Source organism: Amblyomma americanum, chromosome 10, assembly GCF_052857255.1.
Source record: "Amblyomma americanum isolate KBUSLIRL-KWMA chromosome 10, ASM5285725v1, whole genome shotgun sequence".
In the NCBI taxonomy this organism is placed as follows: Eukaryota; Metazoa; Arthropoda; class Arachnida; order Ixodida; family Ixodidae; genus Amblyomma; species Amblyomma americanum.
In genome coordinates this window covers 27895482-27912148 of record NC_135506.1, presented here as the reverse complement: position 1 = coordinate 27912148, position 16667 = coordinate 27895482, and the positions used below count along the sequence as shown (strand labels likewise).

Sequence of the window (16667 nt, the reverse complement as noted above, 5' to 3'; positions counted from 1 at the left end):
ACGGACGGGCGGACGGATGGATGAATGGAAACAACTTTTATTAGACGAAAAAAATCTTCCAGGGTGGTCCCCTACTGGTACAGGAGTCCACGGGCTTCACACTAAGCCCGATCCACCAATAATTTCCGGCTGGTGGGCTGAGTGGTCCGTAAAGCAGCCTCTCAGAAATAATCAGTGGGATTGAGGATCGGGGTACTGTCTGTGGGGAAGGACATTCCCAAATGTAGTGGAAAAGTCTGCATCTGGGCACGCCGCAGGTGTTACAATGAGGAGGAAAGGTGGGGTGAAGGCATTAGAGACGCTGAGATGAAATAAAACTGCCCGTCTGTAATTGCGCCATCTGGCGCTGGATAAGGGCGACAAGGTATTGTGGAGTGGTGGTAATGTCATGCGGCTGAGTTTGTAGAATGTGGTGATCTGATGGTATGTATAAAGGACAAATGGGGCCTCTTGCGCAGGGTTGGTGCCTGATCGTCCGGGGTCCGGGAGGAGAGATCTTGGGCCAGCGCATGAACGCGCTCATTACCGGGGATCGAGGCATGCCCAGGGATCCACGACAAAGTAACCGTTCGGTCGAGAGAGGTGGCTGAGGCAAGAATAGGGTGTGTGTCCGGCGTCGATGTGCCCTTTAGGTAGTGGCGGTATGAGGCCTGGGAATCTGTGCAAATTTCGGTTATTCTTGTAACGATAGCTAATTTGCGGTAACATTTCGAGCTTTCAGCGTGGCGGTGGCGGCGCCGCCACGCTGTCACGCGGTTGGTCACTTTGGTGCAGGGCAGCTGCAGGCGGCACGGCGCCGTGGCTGATCACGTGGTTGGTCACGCGATCAGCCACGTGGTGCGGAGCAGCTGCTGCTGCCGGCGGCGCTGCGCGCCGGCGAAACCGAGCTGCCAAAGCTGTGCACATGCGCCGTGTCAACTGGGACGAAGATGAAGAAGTAACGCCTGGCGAAACGGAGCGGTGAAAGGCTTACTTTGCAATTCAACTGAGCAAGTTCCACTCGGCCAGCTGTAGCTCTCGCGTCACTCCAGGTTTAGCCAGTGCTAAACCACCGCCATTTTTTGTTAATGGTAGAGTGGGCCAGGGCAAGTGCGATGGGGGATCCTTCCACCTCTGCGGGCGAATTAGTTCGGATAGTGGCGGCGGCCCCCACTGTGCCGTCTTCATAGGCTGCGACTGCAGTGAAAAATCCTACTTTAGAATTTTCTGCCGCGTCGACATAAAGGATATCGGAGCGGTTGCAGTATGTTTCGGTGTAATAGCTCGCCCGAGCCTGCCGCCTACCCTGGTGGAGGCTAGCCCTCATATTTCGCGGTAGGGGCTTCTGATATATGTTATCCTGCGTGCGCAGAGAAGTCATGTAAGGTGAAGGAATCGTTGAGGTGGGAATGGGTGGATTGAGACAGAAATGTTGCAGTAGGCGTTGTCCTGTTTCCGTGCGACTCAAGCGGACTAATTGGTTGGTGCGTTGAGCCTCTATTAATTCGATCATGGTATTGTGGTGCCAGTGGCCAGGAGACGTTTCGTGCTAACCGTCCGCGGAAGACGTAGGGCGGAGGTGACAGCCGTGCGTATTAGGATGTCTGCCTGGTGTGTTTGGCGCTGAGTGAGTATGTGGTATAGGAGGTGGTATCATTACTAATGATTAATGCAATTTTCATATTTAAGGTCTCAATGTTCAGACAGTCCATGGTTGCGTGCTGCCACCCGCCTTATTAGTGCAGCGACCTGTTTGGTCTGTCTTTGCAAGAGCTGAAGGGTGGCGGTTGCATCGAGTTTGCTCTTAGTGAGAAGACCAAGAATCCTCACCTGGGGCACAATGTGCACTCGATTACCGCACATGTGCAGCTCAATGGGGGGAGGGAGGAGGGGGGTCACTGTGGAGGGGTTTCAGCTGTAAGAGTTCCGATTTATTTGAATAGCAACGGAGGCCTGTGTTTGCTAAATGGTGGTGGTGATGTCTATGGCAGATTGCAGGATATCGTGGGCTGTTCCAAAGAATCCTCTCGTTGTCCAGAGGGTATATCTCCTGCGTATATGGCTGTGTGGAGCCCTGGTATAGCAGCAAGTGCCTTTGCCAGTGGCGCTAGGGCAATGTTAAAAAGTAAAGGTGATAGGACCGCCCCTTGTGGGGTTTTCGGGTTAGGCAAGGAGAAAGGCTGGGAGGCGATATTCCTATAGTGGAGTTCTGCCGTGCGTCCCTGAAGAAAGGCCCGAACATATTGTAATATGCGAGTGCCGCAGCCCGTGGGGGCTGATGTCGTCTGGATGTGGTGATGGCTTATTGTGTTGGAAGCCTTATGAATAAATATGCAGGGCTTGTATGGCTCCCGTAGCGGCTGTACGGCGCTTAGTGTAAAAAATAGATTCCTTAAGGGCGAGAAGTACGCCTTGCGCCGAGATATTTCAACGGAAACCAAATTAAACGTTGGAGAGAAAGCCTATTGTTTCCAGGAACGGTTGTAGAGGATTGAAAATGACAACTCCAAGAGCTTGCCGACAGAGCTCGTTAAGGAGATGGGGCGCAAAGCTTTGCCCGGTTTGGATATAAATCGCATGCTGGCATGGGTCCAGACTGATGGGTGTGTCCCAGCGTGCCAGTGGTTATTAAAGAGCTCTGTGAGTTCCTGGAGCGAGACTTCGTCCTGACTGAATAGTGTCTTGTACGTTATGTCATCCGGCACCGGCGCCGTAGAACGGCGAATACTAAAGAGCGTTCTGCGGACATAGTGTAAGGTGATGTCGGCATCAAGTTCCGGGTTAGGTGGAGAAAGATTGGGCGGATCCGCTGACTGAAGGGATGTGGGTATGTAAGTGTCCCGTAGTTGGCCAATTACGCCTGTGCCCTTTTGGAGCTCTAGTTGTATTAGACGTTGTGCGCTTGCTTTTCTCTTAGATTTAGTGGTTTTTGGATGTAAGACACCGCTTAGGAGGGACCATGTGCGTTTAGTGCTTAATGTACCCTTGAGGTCGTTACAAAAGGTTGCCCAGCTTGCGCGGGGTAGCGTGGATAGCATAGCATACGGGGGAATAGCATAGAAGGGTTACGGATCGGGCAAGTGAGTAATGGACATTCTGTTGCAAAGCGCACAACAAGGAAGGAAGGGACACAACACGAGCGCTCTTGCCCGGTTGCATCCTTTTTGTGCACTATGCAATCCAAGGGGAATAGCAGGGGGAGCCTTCACGCCCGGCTTCAGAAATTGACATAACCTTCTCTCCTGACCTGTTTCCTTCGTCCATATGGTGAACCATGTATTCTAATGGTTAACGCGCATCACTTCCAAGAGGAAAAAATTAATGGAAAGATTTTGTTTGTGGTCCTTTAACACCACGCAGGAAAGAGAAGCGGTCGATAGTGTTTTCAGAGAAGAACGGGCATCTGCTCGCGAGAAGGCAGGCAGGAAGGAAAAATTTATTGTACTCTAGTGCTTTTTCTATTCTGCTGTTTTTCGGCATCTTCAGAGGTGCTCTCTCCTTGGTTGTATCCACAGGAGAGTTCTCTTTCGACCTCGTCAACTTTTAACCAATGGTCGGTTGCCCTCCGTCCAGTGCTCCGCTGGCCACTGCCGCCCGTGGAGCTCGCATTACCAGACCTTGTTGGTTTTCGCAGCGGTCGCTGGACAGCACAGTCGCCCATTGCTCCGCACTCGGGTTTTGTATTTTGGGGACCAAGTGCATTTTTTGACAGGCACATGTGATGTGATACAGTGAGGGGTTTTGGTCGCATCCGGGATATTGGCCCGGGAATATCGTAGGGTGCAGTTTGTTTAGTGTGACTAGGCTTGAATGTGAGCCTGCCTCTAGTTGTTTCGCGCCCATAACGGTGCAAAGAGGTGTTAGAGTTTTTCACGAGAATGTTGGACATAAATCCTGCATTTGCAAGATAATGTGGACACGGAATAATATTCGTACAGTTCCCGGAATACGAGAATCGCAAGTTGAACGCTGTGTCTGCAGCTTGTTATTATTGCGTTGGGACCCGGTGAACCAAGGCATACACCTTCTGCGCACACTAACGCAGCATCCTTGATAGGTTCCCTCTCTCAAAACTGTCTTTTTTCATTCTTCTTTTGTTTGAAAATGCTGTTTCTCTTTGCGGCTGATGTGCTTAACCGGATTAATGTAGGCGCAAATCTGTTTCCTGATTCTATTTGATCCGCACTCTGATGTGCATTCATTGACAGACTAATTACGCTTGACGCTCGAGTGGAGATTTTTCGCGAAATCAACACCACACTTCGGTATGGCTGCGAACTAGTTTAGGAGGATTCGGCCTGCGGAACCACACCGATAGAAGAAAACTGCCTATTTTGTTCTCTGAAAGAACATAATTTCAAGTAGTGAGAACAGTCGAGCACTTTTCGCCTCATACCATGAACACGCACTCTCTGAACGACGGATGCTCGAGGGTTTAAGTACTCGAAAATCAAGGACGAGTTCGACAACAGTCTCAAGATATCAAAGGTGCTTTAGTGTAGTTTAACATGGGCATTTCAATACCAGTTTCAGAGAAGATGTAAGAAAAAAAAAGAGAATAATGAGAGACCGCCGTCTTCAGGGCGTGCATGGGTCTGTATCGTTGACATATTTTCTGACATAACAAAAGAATATAACTGACATCTATCTAGCAAACCAAGAACCTGCATTTTAAAAACTTTAACTGATCATGAGATATGAGAGCCTTGGTCCTGCCGACGACAAGAGATGGAGGCCGACGATGGAAGCAGCGTGCGCAAGACGAAATATACAATCATTCGCGTTCTCAACAAGGCAGACGCATTGAGTCTCTCGTGGCTATTCAATTAGACTGAGATAAGTTAATCACATTTTAGCGGCAGCGGTCAGCGAGGTCACCGAGAGAGGTCCTCCATCACGCTTTGTAAATCGCCTCCTGAATAACTCAGCAAGGAAATATGATCAGCCGAGGCCAGATTGCTATGCTATTTTCCATTAGCATTTATCACGAGTTCTGTCCTATTCAGATCCATGAATACCTTTTGTAAACACGCGGTGCATTGTATTTAAGTTATCGTGTACCCTTACCGACACTATTAATGTTTGTTTTTATCACTTTATCTATGGAAGCTATGGAGCCGCTATGAACATTCAGAGTGGCCGCGTGATATATCATGACAAAAATAGTGCACTTATCTGAGTGGATTCGTATCGTGCATGACAATGGCCATATGCTCCATAAAGATGCGCTCCGCGGGCACAATATTCCAACACGACGCACTGAACCCTTCTCGATTAAGAGTTTAAAGTCTATTACACTTCCGATGCTCCTTGAAATGCCCGGGAAGCTTCGAATCGCAGTGATGGTGGTCTGAATGTAGTTCCTAAGGAAGAATGCTCCAAAGGACCAGACAACGAGTAGAAAGCTGAACTTCATCTGCGTGTTTGGCCGACCCTTACGTAAGAGGCTAGAAAGTAAAGAAAAGCAAATGTCAGATAAGGAAAAGTGAACTTACCTTACAAAAAACTTCCTGCTACCCACATGCCCAATGAAACCGAAGTCCCTAAAGATGTTAAATTGATCAAAGACCAGGTAAACGAAATCCATAATTCGATGAAGGCATTTGGAGAACAGTGCCACGCCGACTGAAAAAACGCAGTCCTCTAGGAGAATACTGGGCGTCTTTAAACACGGTTCGAGCCTCAAGGCTGCAGCTGTGAACCGGAAGGAGCATAATGTCTACGTTTCCGGTTTTAATTTTTTTGTAACTCAAGGTTCTGATGTGTTGCAGGGTGTTATTCAGTGTCCTGTATGCGTCTATAAGCGCAGCAGGTTCCTGTACCTTCAAAGCGTCTTCTATTTTTGTGCCGAAAACGTCCGTGCCTATGAAAAGTTCGCTGTCCTTCGGAAATTAGTTATCTGGTCCACCACGACGAACAAATACCCGAGGGACATCGACTGTCTCTCCAACTCGACATCTTTTGATCGGGTCTGCCGGAACGCTAATATACTCGGCAGTGACGGCCGTGATCTGGCAAAGTCCACTGGGAAATTGAATTTTAGCATGATTGTGGTATTCGGTCGAAATAAACCAATGCACGTGCACCAGCTTTTCGACCAAGCGCAAAGATAGGTTCTGTACATCAAGGCTGTGGCTGAAGTACCAAGGCGCAAATACAAACCTTTTCTGAAGTGTGAAAGACACTGCATTTTCGCCCTTTGTGTCGCATCCTTCGGCGTATTTCTCCGGAAAGAGTGCAAATTTGCACGCTATGTCTCGGCGCGAAGCCTTTACGAACTTCACTGGAATGGGCAGGTCATTCAGGCTTGCTTTGAGCTCTTGCAAGTGATCCGGAGTGTAAGTGAGGACAGTTCTCACATTGGAGGCTTCTGATGCTTGCATAACGCTTAGCATATTAGAATTTAAGCCAGCTGATGGAATGATGGCGAAAAGATGACACCAAAAGTGGAATGATGACCGCCATGCTAGATAGTCACTAAATACTAAGCAGTTCGGCATTACTGTCTTTTATGAACAGAATATCTATTCGCGGCTATTTTTCGCTTCTCTCTTATCATATTTGTGTCTCGAAGCTTTCAAACTTTAAGGCAATATTTTACAGCTGTGCTTTGCGCAGTTTTTCTTCGTGCCTTTTAGGTTCATTTTAAGAACAGAGTGTGCGTTGAAAAAGCAAATTTCATTCCTTAGCAAATCAATACGAAGGACTTAGCAGCAAATACGGTGACTTAACAATGGCTGGCGTCGCGGGGAACTCAGCTTCAACGAAATATACTGACGTGGTTCCGCTTTTTAAGCAGCGCGATAAACGGTATACAAGCCGAAGCCGACGAGAGCTCCTGTACACGCATGTCTCTATTCGTGTAGTGTCTGCAATACGTGAAGAGCGACCGCGTCTGTTTTCGGGTGAGAAACTGCCGAGAACTCCACTGCACGCTTGAGGAACCTATTGATTTCAGGTACCGATCCGAAAAAACTTTGCAACCCCCCCCCCCCTTCTCCTATGGTGATAAGGACCGAATAAATACGTGCGGCCAAGATAGGGACCGAGAATAGACACGTGCACCGAGCTAAATTTCAACGTTGTAGACAGGACACGCGTACAGAGCGCTCATTTCCAGTTTAAGGTCACGCTAACTGCTTCTTCGTCTCAAGCAGCTATAAGCCCAGGTGTCTACCATTTTAAATTTTGAATAACCAATGACTTTGGTGCAATCAGCTGATAAGACGGAAAAGCCGATTCGAGTTAGGCCCGTCTTTGATATAAAAAAAAATTCAAACCACTGCGGCCATTGCTGTAGGGTAAAAGTAAACATCGCGCTTGACCTCGTTTCCGTGGAATGAAAAAAAAAACGCTTTTACAATGGCCTATCTGTGATTGCATGTCAAGCATATGCACAAGTCGTGAGTGCTTTCGATCTGAGAAAAAAAGCCGTTGCGTGTTTCGAAAAATCAACGCTCTTTTCAGCCGCAATGCCGCTATGTTGACAGCGAAAATGCCGCACGAGGATAAACGTTGAAGGGACCCAAGGACAACTCCATTGAGATTTGGATCTTAGGAAAAAATTTACGGGGCGATAAGACAGCTCAGAGATTGGCGTTAACAGCTGAAGTTACCACCCGTCACAACTTCGATGCTCATTCTCTACTGAATGCTTTTCTCTCAGCTGAGGCTTTACACACGCGACAAACGGTTTTGGAGAGGGAACATGGCAGTGGTTGGATGGACAGCCCGCTAGGTTGGAAGTGGGGGGTGGAGGGAAGGAGGTGGCTGATGGGTAGTGAGTGGTGCTTCTGCGGGGTGGTGAGTGTAGGTAGAAGGCGCGGGCTCCTTGCCTGAGCTGAAAACTACTTGAACAGACCTCAAATTTTCGGGGTCTCGGAGCAGCCCTCCTTACACAGTAAACATCATTCTATGGCTTGTTCTTAATATGTTGACATCTGACCGGCAGCAAAAGACCAATTCTTTGCTGAGAAAATCGGAGTTCAAAGGCTTTCCCCCGCTGAATTCAAATAGGTGACGTCTACACATTAAAGGACCCTGTCATCACCCATTTGAAGTGAATCGCAGTACAGCCTAGCCTCTGGGATCTACTCACAAATAATTCTGTCGACGAACGCAGTATACTTTTGTAACCGTTTCTTCAACCATGAACCTTATTAACGCTATAGCGTTAAAGGCCCCAATTACGCAGAAATTCTGCATCAGTGTTGTGAGCGAGCAATCACGGGAAATTTGTCAGGCACTTTATTTAAAAACACGAAACGTTACATTAAAATACATTGTGCCCATTGTGTACTGATGCAGGGTGATTTAAACGCGTAGGAAGATTCCTGCATGTGTCATTAAGAAAAGGAGTGGTGCCTACGAGCGCCGTGGTTTCTTGCTCACAAGCACCTGCCTATATACGTTACCCTTCGCATGGTCACATTTCACAGGTATTTATTATACCTGTAAGACAGACAATTGGGGTTTGATGCCCCAGCGGTCAGTACCGACAAAGGAGAGAAAGCCGACGGAAGACGAAGCTGACAAAGTTCAGTTTGGCGCTCACGAACGCTTGAATACTGAGCTTCGGTGTGCTAACAGATTGTGGCCGTCCACATTTATTCCTTGATTTGCGTCTTTACATACCCTTGAAATGTCCGTTCACGCGGAGCAGGCAGTGTGAAAGGTCGATAAACCTTGTGCGGTGCTCAATAACTCGCTTAAACTGTATTGATACAGATCTCGATTCCCATCAACAACACCATGCGCCGAATTGGAACCCGTACAGCATTAGACACTCTCTTGCCGACGGTTCGCATTTCAGAGGAGTACTTTCCTCGATATACCGAAACACCTCGAAATTATCATACTTCGAATCAGGTTTGTGAATATCTCGAGTACTTCATCATTACAACTGGCTGATTCACTTATTACCGACTCAAGACTGTTGAAAGTTCTACGAGGTTTTTTTTTGTGTCTCGTTATGATTTTGAAGGAATTCCGGTATTTTTTATTCCCTCTTCAACGTTTTCTTTTGTTGTTATTTTGTACTTTCTTCATAAACGTATAAAGCCCCCATGTGCTTCTAAAACTCTTAAATCTTATTGACTGGCACTCATCGCCAAAACCCCAACAATATCTCCTCAAGGAAATGCACTAATGCAAAAAAGCCAACAAGAAAAAAACCTGCACTTGCAGCCGCTACGCGCTGTATTGTACATACGGCTGGGTGAGGCTCTCTTTTTTTAGCTTTCGTTCACGCAATCATCCCGCTCCAATCGCCCAGGCCTCTCGCCTGAAACTGTATTTAGGACTTGAAGGTGATTTTGGCTTCTTTTTGTGTAACTTATGTATTGGGTAAGTAAACATATATCGTAAATTAAAGGCTAAATTTCATAGCGAACATTACAAGCCTATACAACACTACTTAAACGTGGTTTTTATTCCTAGAATGGTTGAATCGGTTGGATTCTGCAGAAACGTATGTTGTCGAGTGAAGGGCAGATCTTGTCATTCTCAAGTAACTCAAACTGAGACGTCATCCTAATTCCCGACGCTTGAAAAACTATAAATAAATTGCTCCGCCAAAAAATTGTTCCTCCGGCTGTCAAGCCGACTTGAAAAATTTGAAAAGGTCATAATGGGATCGGGTTTGAGTTCTTCCCTTTTGCACATTGAGCTGCTGACCGGTCTTCAAAGTGGAATCCTGATGGCGATGATGACGAATGTTGGAAAGTGTTTTTTTTTTTGCCTACGCAAGATGGGGTCAAATACCCATTTTACAAGAATTTCTACCTTTTGGAAACCGGTGTGTACTCGGTAACTGATTTCCAACTCAGCGCTGGGTTTCAACAGCGCACGCTTCCAAACACAGCCAACTGTTTCCTTAGGCAAATTAAAGATCGAAGTGAACATTGACCACCAGCCAACTATATGGTCGTGTTTCTAAACTCGAAGGATCTCTCTCACACCGTCAAAATTATCATGCAGAAAGCGAAATTTAGAATTGCATTTTCGGTTCCTGGTACACTGCACTTTGAAGGCAAGTAAACAACGAAGGCGGTAGCCGTAATATTTGCTGTAAGAAGCAGGCGCATTGTTTTTCTGACAGCTGTAGATGAGATCGAAATCAAGACAAAGAAATTGGCTTGGGCAGGGCTTTTAATGCAAAGGCAAGAGGACCTGTGGTCTTCAAGAGCAACGCACTGGATTCGAAGAGAATGCAAGCATAGAAGGGGACGGGAGAAAGTTCGGTATGCAAATGAGATTAAGAAATTTGCGGGGATAGGGTCGCAGGAGCTGGCACGGGGTGGAGTTATGGAAGAGGCCTTTGTGGTGTAGTGGGCATAGTCAGGCTCATGATGATTATGTAACTAAGGTGCCTATATTATTTTCGCCTCGGGTTAAGCAGCTGCGTTGTACCACTAGAGCAATGTATTTACTCCCTGGGAGACGATATTCATTTCGAAGAAACAAAAAACAATAATTTTTAAAATTCCGGCCGCCTGAAGAGAACTGAAATTGTAAGACCTTGTGGTTTGAACAAGATGTAAAAAAAGTGCAGCAGCCTGTTTATGTTCGAAAAGTCTATGCCACAGCCCGTCTAAGTGTGTTCACGTTAGAAAATGTTTTTATGGAAGCGAACTGCTACTGGGCCTCAAGTGCGGATATATTTCCCCGGAAAAAAAAAAGCGGCACGTGTGTGATGGGCAGGTGACTGACTGTAACTCATTTGCGGTGGTACGTGTCTCTGTTTTCGCTAAAAGCGAGTGCGCACGAGCTCGCGTTGCTCTGTTCGCGAATACTTCCATCTGGCTGCTTTACTTCCTGCTAGCGCTCCGGCTTAGTTGTGCGTCAGCGGGCTCATTACGAAAAAAAAATAACGAAGAAATAAAGTCAAACGAATTTTAAGTACGCGTGCAGGAGCTTGTGACGCGTTACGCCGGTATTGAAAGTGGCGGTTTAAAAGCTGCGCAGTACCTATGCGATGATCACAGGACGAGAGTGAGACAAACGCTTCGCTGGCTGAACCTGCCCAGGTACGGCTTTGATTTGCACTCTAAGTGTACGAGTGTGTTATTTACAGCATTACCGATGAAATGAAGCTATCGCAGAAGACAATAAGTGAATTCTTGCAATGCTTAAAAATTTTTTTTGGAAAACTTTATTTTACGTCAACAATATTCGCACAGTGAAGTAGGTAGACTATGGGACGTTAGTTAGACCCTGTGTATCAAGAAGCTGTGAGTGAGAAGTCTGAAATAATTCAGTGGTCGATGTTTGTGTGTGGAAGCATCGGCATTGAACCTGTAACGTGACCTTGGCGTTCAACCGCTGTAGGCGCTTTGCACAAGGAACAAGGAGTGTTCAACGGAAGTGTGCGGATAATCTAATTCCGGATGAGAATCTAACAAACTTAAAGTAACAAAAAACAATCTTGAGTAATTTATTCATAAATTAGGCATCCTTTTATATACTTTTTTGTGCATGTTTGTAAATTTCTCGGTTCCTAAGCGTGTGGCGGGGTGCACTAAGCAAGCCCCGGGGTGCCAAGCTGCAAATAATATATGCCACCGTATAGCAGTAGCCGCGCGACAGTCAAGCAGGCAGCTAGACCTTAGCGCATGTTTCGTATTTTCGTTGTTTCTTCGCGTTGTTCGATGTTTTGGCGTTGCGCGCTGAAGCATGCAAGGAAGTAGTGAAAATGACGGCAGTGGCGATATTTTTGTTTTATTTGTTGCGTCCATCATTGCCGAGAGTTTTCGTGTGCGACTGATGGGCTCGAGTGTTCATGAACCCGACACTGGAACTTCCACTTATTTATATTCGAAAAATTTATTTATTTCGGTTACCCTCTTGGCCTAGAGGGCATTATAGAGGAGAGTGATACAGTACAAAACAACAAAAAAAGAAGAAAAGAACAGCCAAATTGGAATACATGAGAGAAGTGGGGAATAATCTCGTTTGAAAAGCACACGGCAAGGCGAGGTAACAAAAAACACTAATATCGCATGGTAAACATGGCTAATAAGTGGCAACACTCGTAAATGTTTGCCGTTAGAAACGAAGAGAGTAGAACACAACATGAAACCACATAAAACACACAACAATATAACTAAAAACGGTGAAACTAAAGGAGTTAGAAGAACACTTTTATGCGTTATAATGCAAGCATAGGTTTTTCCTGAATACCTCGATATTGTTATTAATCACCAGCGCGGCAGGCAGACGATTCCACTCTGTTGCTGCTTTAGGAATGAATGAATATTGACAGGATGTAGAGTGGAAGTGGGGGATGCCTACTTTGCACGCATTATCGATGCGCGACGATACATATGTGGGGGACGTGATCAGTTCATTCTTTGGAATTGGATTGGTGTGGTAAATTTTAAAGAAAAAGCACAAACTGGGAATTCTTCGGCGCATCGACAAGGGTGCTATTAATAAAGTTTCTTTCATGAGTGTGACGCTTGATAGACGACTATAGTCACCAAGAATAAAACGTGCGGAGCGATTTTGGATTGCTACAAGGGCATTGGTTAATTCGTCGGTATGTGGGTCCCATACTGATGACGCGTATTAGAGTTTAGAGCGAATAAGTGTTTTATTAGGAAATAGTTTCACAGATGACGGTGTGATAGGAAAGTTGCGTTTAATATAGCCTAGCATGCGGTTAGCATTTGTGATAATAGAAATAATGTGTTCATTCCATGTCAGGTTCGATGTCAGAATAACGCCGAGGTACTTATAAGATGTTACTGATGTTAGTGGACCAGGATTAAGGCAGTAACAGAGAATTATTTCAGCTTGATCGCTTTCGGTGCTTCAACTGCCGCTTCGGTTTGTATGCTACGAGGAAAACGATTTTTTTATTATTAGGTCAAATTTTTTTATGTTTGCTTCGCTTTTTAAACCAGAGCAAGATGGGAAGAGCGGTTGTGGTCGCTGTCCTCTTTGCCTTGGTGACTTGCGGTAAGACCTTACTTTCTATCTCGTATTGATACCCCAATGTTGAGACAGTTTGCGTGGATGCGTAAAGGCGCTTGGAAACTCCTTCACCTCATATGGAAAGGGGAAAATGTGTTTTCTTCAGCAGAAAAGGCCGCAGGAAGTCCATTTTGTCTGGGCATTTTTTTTCATGGAGTGCATCTCTTATTTCGTGTCTTGAACCATAAAATTAGAACAACACGCAAAACCTTTTTCAGTAAATGTAGTAAAAAAAGGAAGTAAGCTGTCCTCTAGCGCTCGATCTTTCATAAAACGGTGTGCGCTAGAGGAGAGTTTACTCCCTTTCTTGCTCTCATTTAGGCGTATTTGTGTTTAGAGTGTATATATCCCCTTTATTTCTTCACCTCCCTAGTTCATAACAGTTCACGAAGTCCCGATTATACCTGATTTTTTTGTTGGAACCTTTACAGAATTTTGAATTATAAACTTTGAGCGATATGTCGGCGTGATCTGTTGAGGTGAATTGTACAGAAAGGTGTACATTATGCACAGTCTTTGTTAAATATATACAGGTCAACGGGTTTGCTTCCAAGGCGTGCAGCAGGGCTCTTAAACACATCTGACAGCCCTAAGCTTGGAACGGTTGAGGACTTAAGTTACTCCTGGCTTCGCGAGATTAGGGTCCCTGTGTATGCAAGAGTAGCCGCGCTGCAGGCCTCAGAAGAAAACTCATTGGGCTGTATACTTTTTGAGAGAGGCTATACTTCATATTGATTAATAATTAAACGAGTAATTAATTAAACAACGGATAAACGGCGCCGCGGTGGCTCAGTGGTTATGGCGCTCGGTTGCTGACCCGAAAGTCGCGGCTCCGATCCCGGCTGCGGCGGTCGAATTTCGATGGAGGTCAAATTCTAGAGGCCCGTGTACTGTGCGATGTCAGTGCACGTTAAAAAACCACAGGTGGTCGAAATTTCCGAATCCCTTCACTACGGCGTCCCTCATAGTCTGAGTTGCTTTGGGACGTTAAACCCCAATCAAAAATACACATTTCAGAGCTCCCTGAGTTTGCTTTCACGAATTGCAAATTTGTAAATCGGCCTCTTTCACATTTCTTAAGCATCAAATACAGAAGAAGCTGCTGTATTTGATGATGTAGAAGAATTTAACTTGCTTTCGGCGGTGATACAACGCGCAGCGACGCCATTTGATAATCAGGTAATACAAAAAAGTGAACTTAACAAGCTTTCAAATGCATTTTCGAAGCTCGACAATTCCAGCCGCATTGCCTATTAATAAATTTATGAACTGCACTCACCTTCGCGATGTTGACGGTCATTAATTTCGCAATTTAATGTTGTCCTTAAACATAATAATTAGTTAATTTAGGTTAATTATTCGTAGTCTATTTATTTATTCATATGAGGGATCTAATGTCAACCTTCCTGTACAGTCCAGCTCAACAGACCGCACCAACCGACTTCTAACAGTGTTCATCAGATGTTTAGGGGAAGCACCCAGGGTGGAGTAAATTTGTAATAAAGGGGTAATTACTCATTTTCATCCACCCAAGCGCAGCGATACGGCTACAGGACCCGGACCAGGACGAATTTTTCTTCAACTGCGAAGTTCCTGAGAATGCTACATAGCTTTCGTTTGTAGCTGTATGGCTGCGCTTTGGTGGATGCCAATCAGTAATTACTCCCTTATTACACCTCGAACACATTTTAAAATAATCTGTAAAGGTTAAGAAAACACCCCGTATATAGACGTCATATGCGGTCACCAATAGTCAATGCATTATATATTGTGGTCTTATTAATACGGTGTGTATTGTTTATATATGCCGTGATTTCATGGCGAGACTCCAGGCCTGACGTACAATCCACAGGACTCAATTCAGGCAGACAGTAAAACATTTCTTTCTGTTGTCTTCACCTGGTTGGCTGTCACCAGGTTACACCACAGGAAACTTTAACATTGTGTCACAAAAGGCGAGAGTATCCCAAGCAGCACAGGCAATCGGCCCAATATCGGAAATGTATTGGCAAATGACGGCCCTATATATTGGCAAATGCCGGAAAAACCATCCATTTCCAACATTTTGCCCAATAGTTCTGCTGCTTGGGATAGCACGATCGAAACTTTTCCTTGAGGAGGAATCACGACCCTGTTTTCTCTGCACTGACTCGGGACCGTCTTTCCTCTTGACATTGTGGCGATTCCTGGCGGTACGAGTGCGCATATTGGGAATCGGACGTAAAATATCAGCAGCCTGCACTGATTTCATTATGGAAAAAAAAAACTGCGCGAGAGGTGCAGGCAGCTTGAGATGAAGTTTGCCGCGTCAATCGCAAGGCCCCAACGCACCACCTAGCGAGAGAATAAAGCATTTTTAGCTGGAACTGTGGTGTTTTCACATGCAGCCTTTCTGCGCTAATAAGCCGAGGTTTGGGACTACGCAGAAGTCACGCGTGTTCTGTGTGAGCTTTGCGCTACGTGAAAAACACCTTGGCAATTGATCTTATCGGCCAAACTCCCACCTCGAATCTTTCTAAATGTTGTCTCGCGTTTATGGCGGCTCAAGTGCTGACCGCCACAGCTTCTAGGCAGTAGGAGAACAATTGCAGCTTTGCCTGGTTAATGCAAGCTGCTTTTTCTTCGAATCCAAGTTGGAAGTAAGAGCCAGTAAGCAGTAGAATAGAGCCAGTGAGCCGCGCAACGGCAATGGAAGTACAGCGCAAGTACGAACATAAACAAAAAATTGTGGTTGTAAGAACAGCTTTTCTAACAAAAAAATTTGGCTTCCTCAGTGCGAACATAAAGAAAAAATAAAGCACGCTTCGCTCAAAACTGTTTATTGAACTCCAGGGACGTAACACCACCGTAAAAAAAAAAGTCGTTCACGAAAAAGAATGTCGTACAAGCACGCACTCTGTGAACATAACGGTTTACTCGGAACTACATTCACTCACAGCGCCTATACCCTAGCTTATACTTCAGTCCCACGACTGGTGTCCCCTTGGGGTTGGGGGAAAGATATTTGGAGACGGAACTTACGCGACAGGGATACTGCTTCCTGCAGCTCACTCCGTGAAAAGAAACTATATGCTAATGCTAATCCCTATTATGCTAATCCATGCAGAAGGCCTGCGGTGCTGCGCTGACGCCCTTGCAGTAGAAGGGACTGCAGCGGAGGGAGAACGAGGAATACCTGACTTGGTCAAGACAGGAGTCCAAGTGGTGGAGAAGGGCGCCGACCTTGTGGGAAAAGTTGCTGACGCTGCGAACAGCGTGAAAGACGCCTTAGACGGAGACTGACTGATGGCGGCAAATTGCTATTAAATACATGTCGTTGTTGTTCATAGCAATCCTCCACGAAGTGACTGTTTTGTGCTTGATAACGTTCGTACTCACTCAGCAATTCTGAACAAAAGCGTTTTTGAGCGGGAAACCGTTTATGAGAGCACTTTTTTTTTCATATAATGTAAGATTTCACTACAGCGATCCGTATATCCACAGATCACTTCACGGTAGGCTTGTATATTTTTTTCTACTAACGTTTTTGCTGCAGTCAAAAGCGTTCCCCATTGGTTCTCTAGGGGGGTCTTAACTGTTCATTGCGATCGATGGAAACTTTTTAAAAGAAAGATTTTGCTACATATCAGAAGAATGGACCGTTGCATTCCATATTTCCACAAGATTGTCTTACAATTTTCTAATTATAAAAAAAAATTTTCCGAGAATGCTGG

General features: G+C 45.6%; 1 long non-coding RNA gene across 1 annotated transcript; it reads left to right on the top strand.

Moving 5' to 3' along the window:
- The first annotated feature begins 10876 nt into the window (after window positions 1-10876).
- LOC144106275 (uncharacterized) lies at window positions 10877-16667 on the top strand. The gene is made up of 3 exons (XR_013308958.1): window positions 10877-11006; window positions 12885-12939; window positions 16061-16667. It is a non-coding gene; the product is annotated as an uncharacterized LOC144106275 (long non-coding RNA).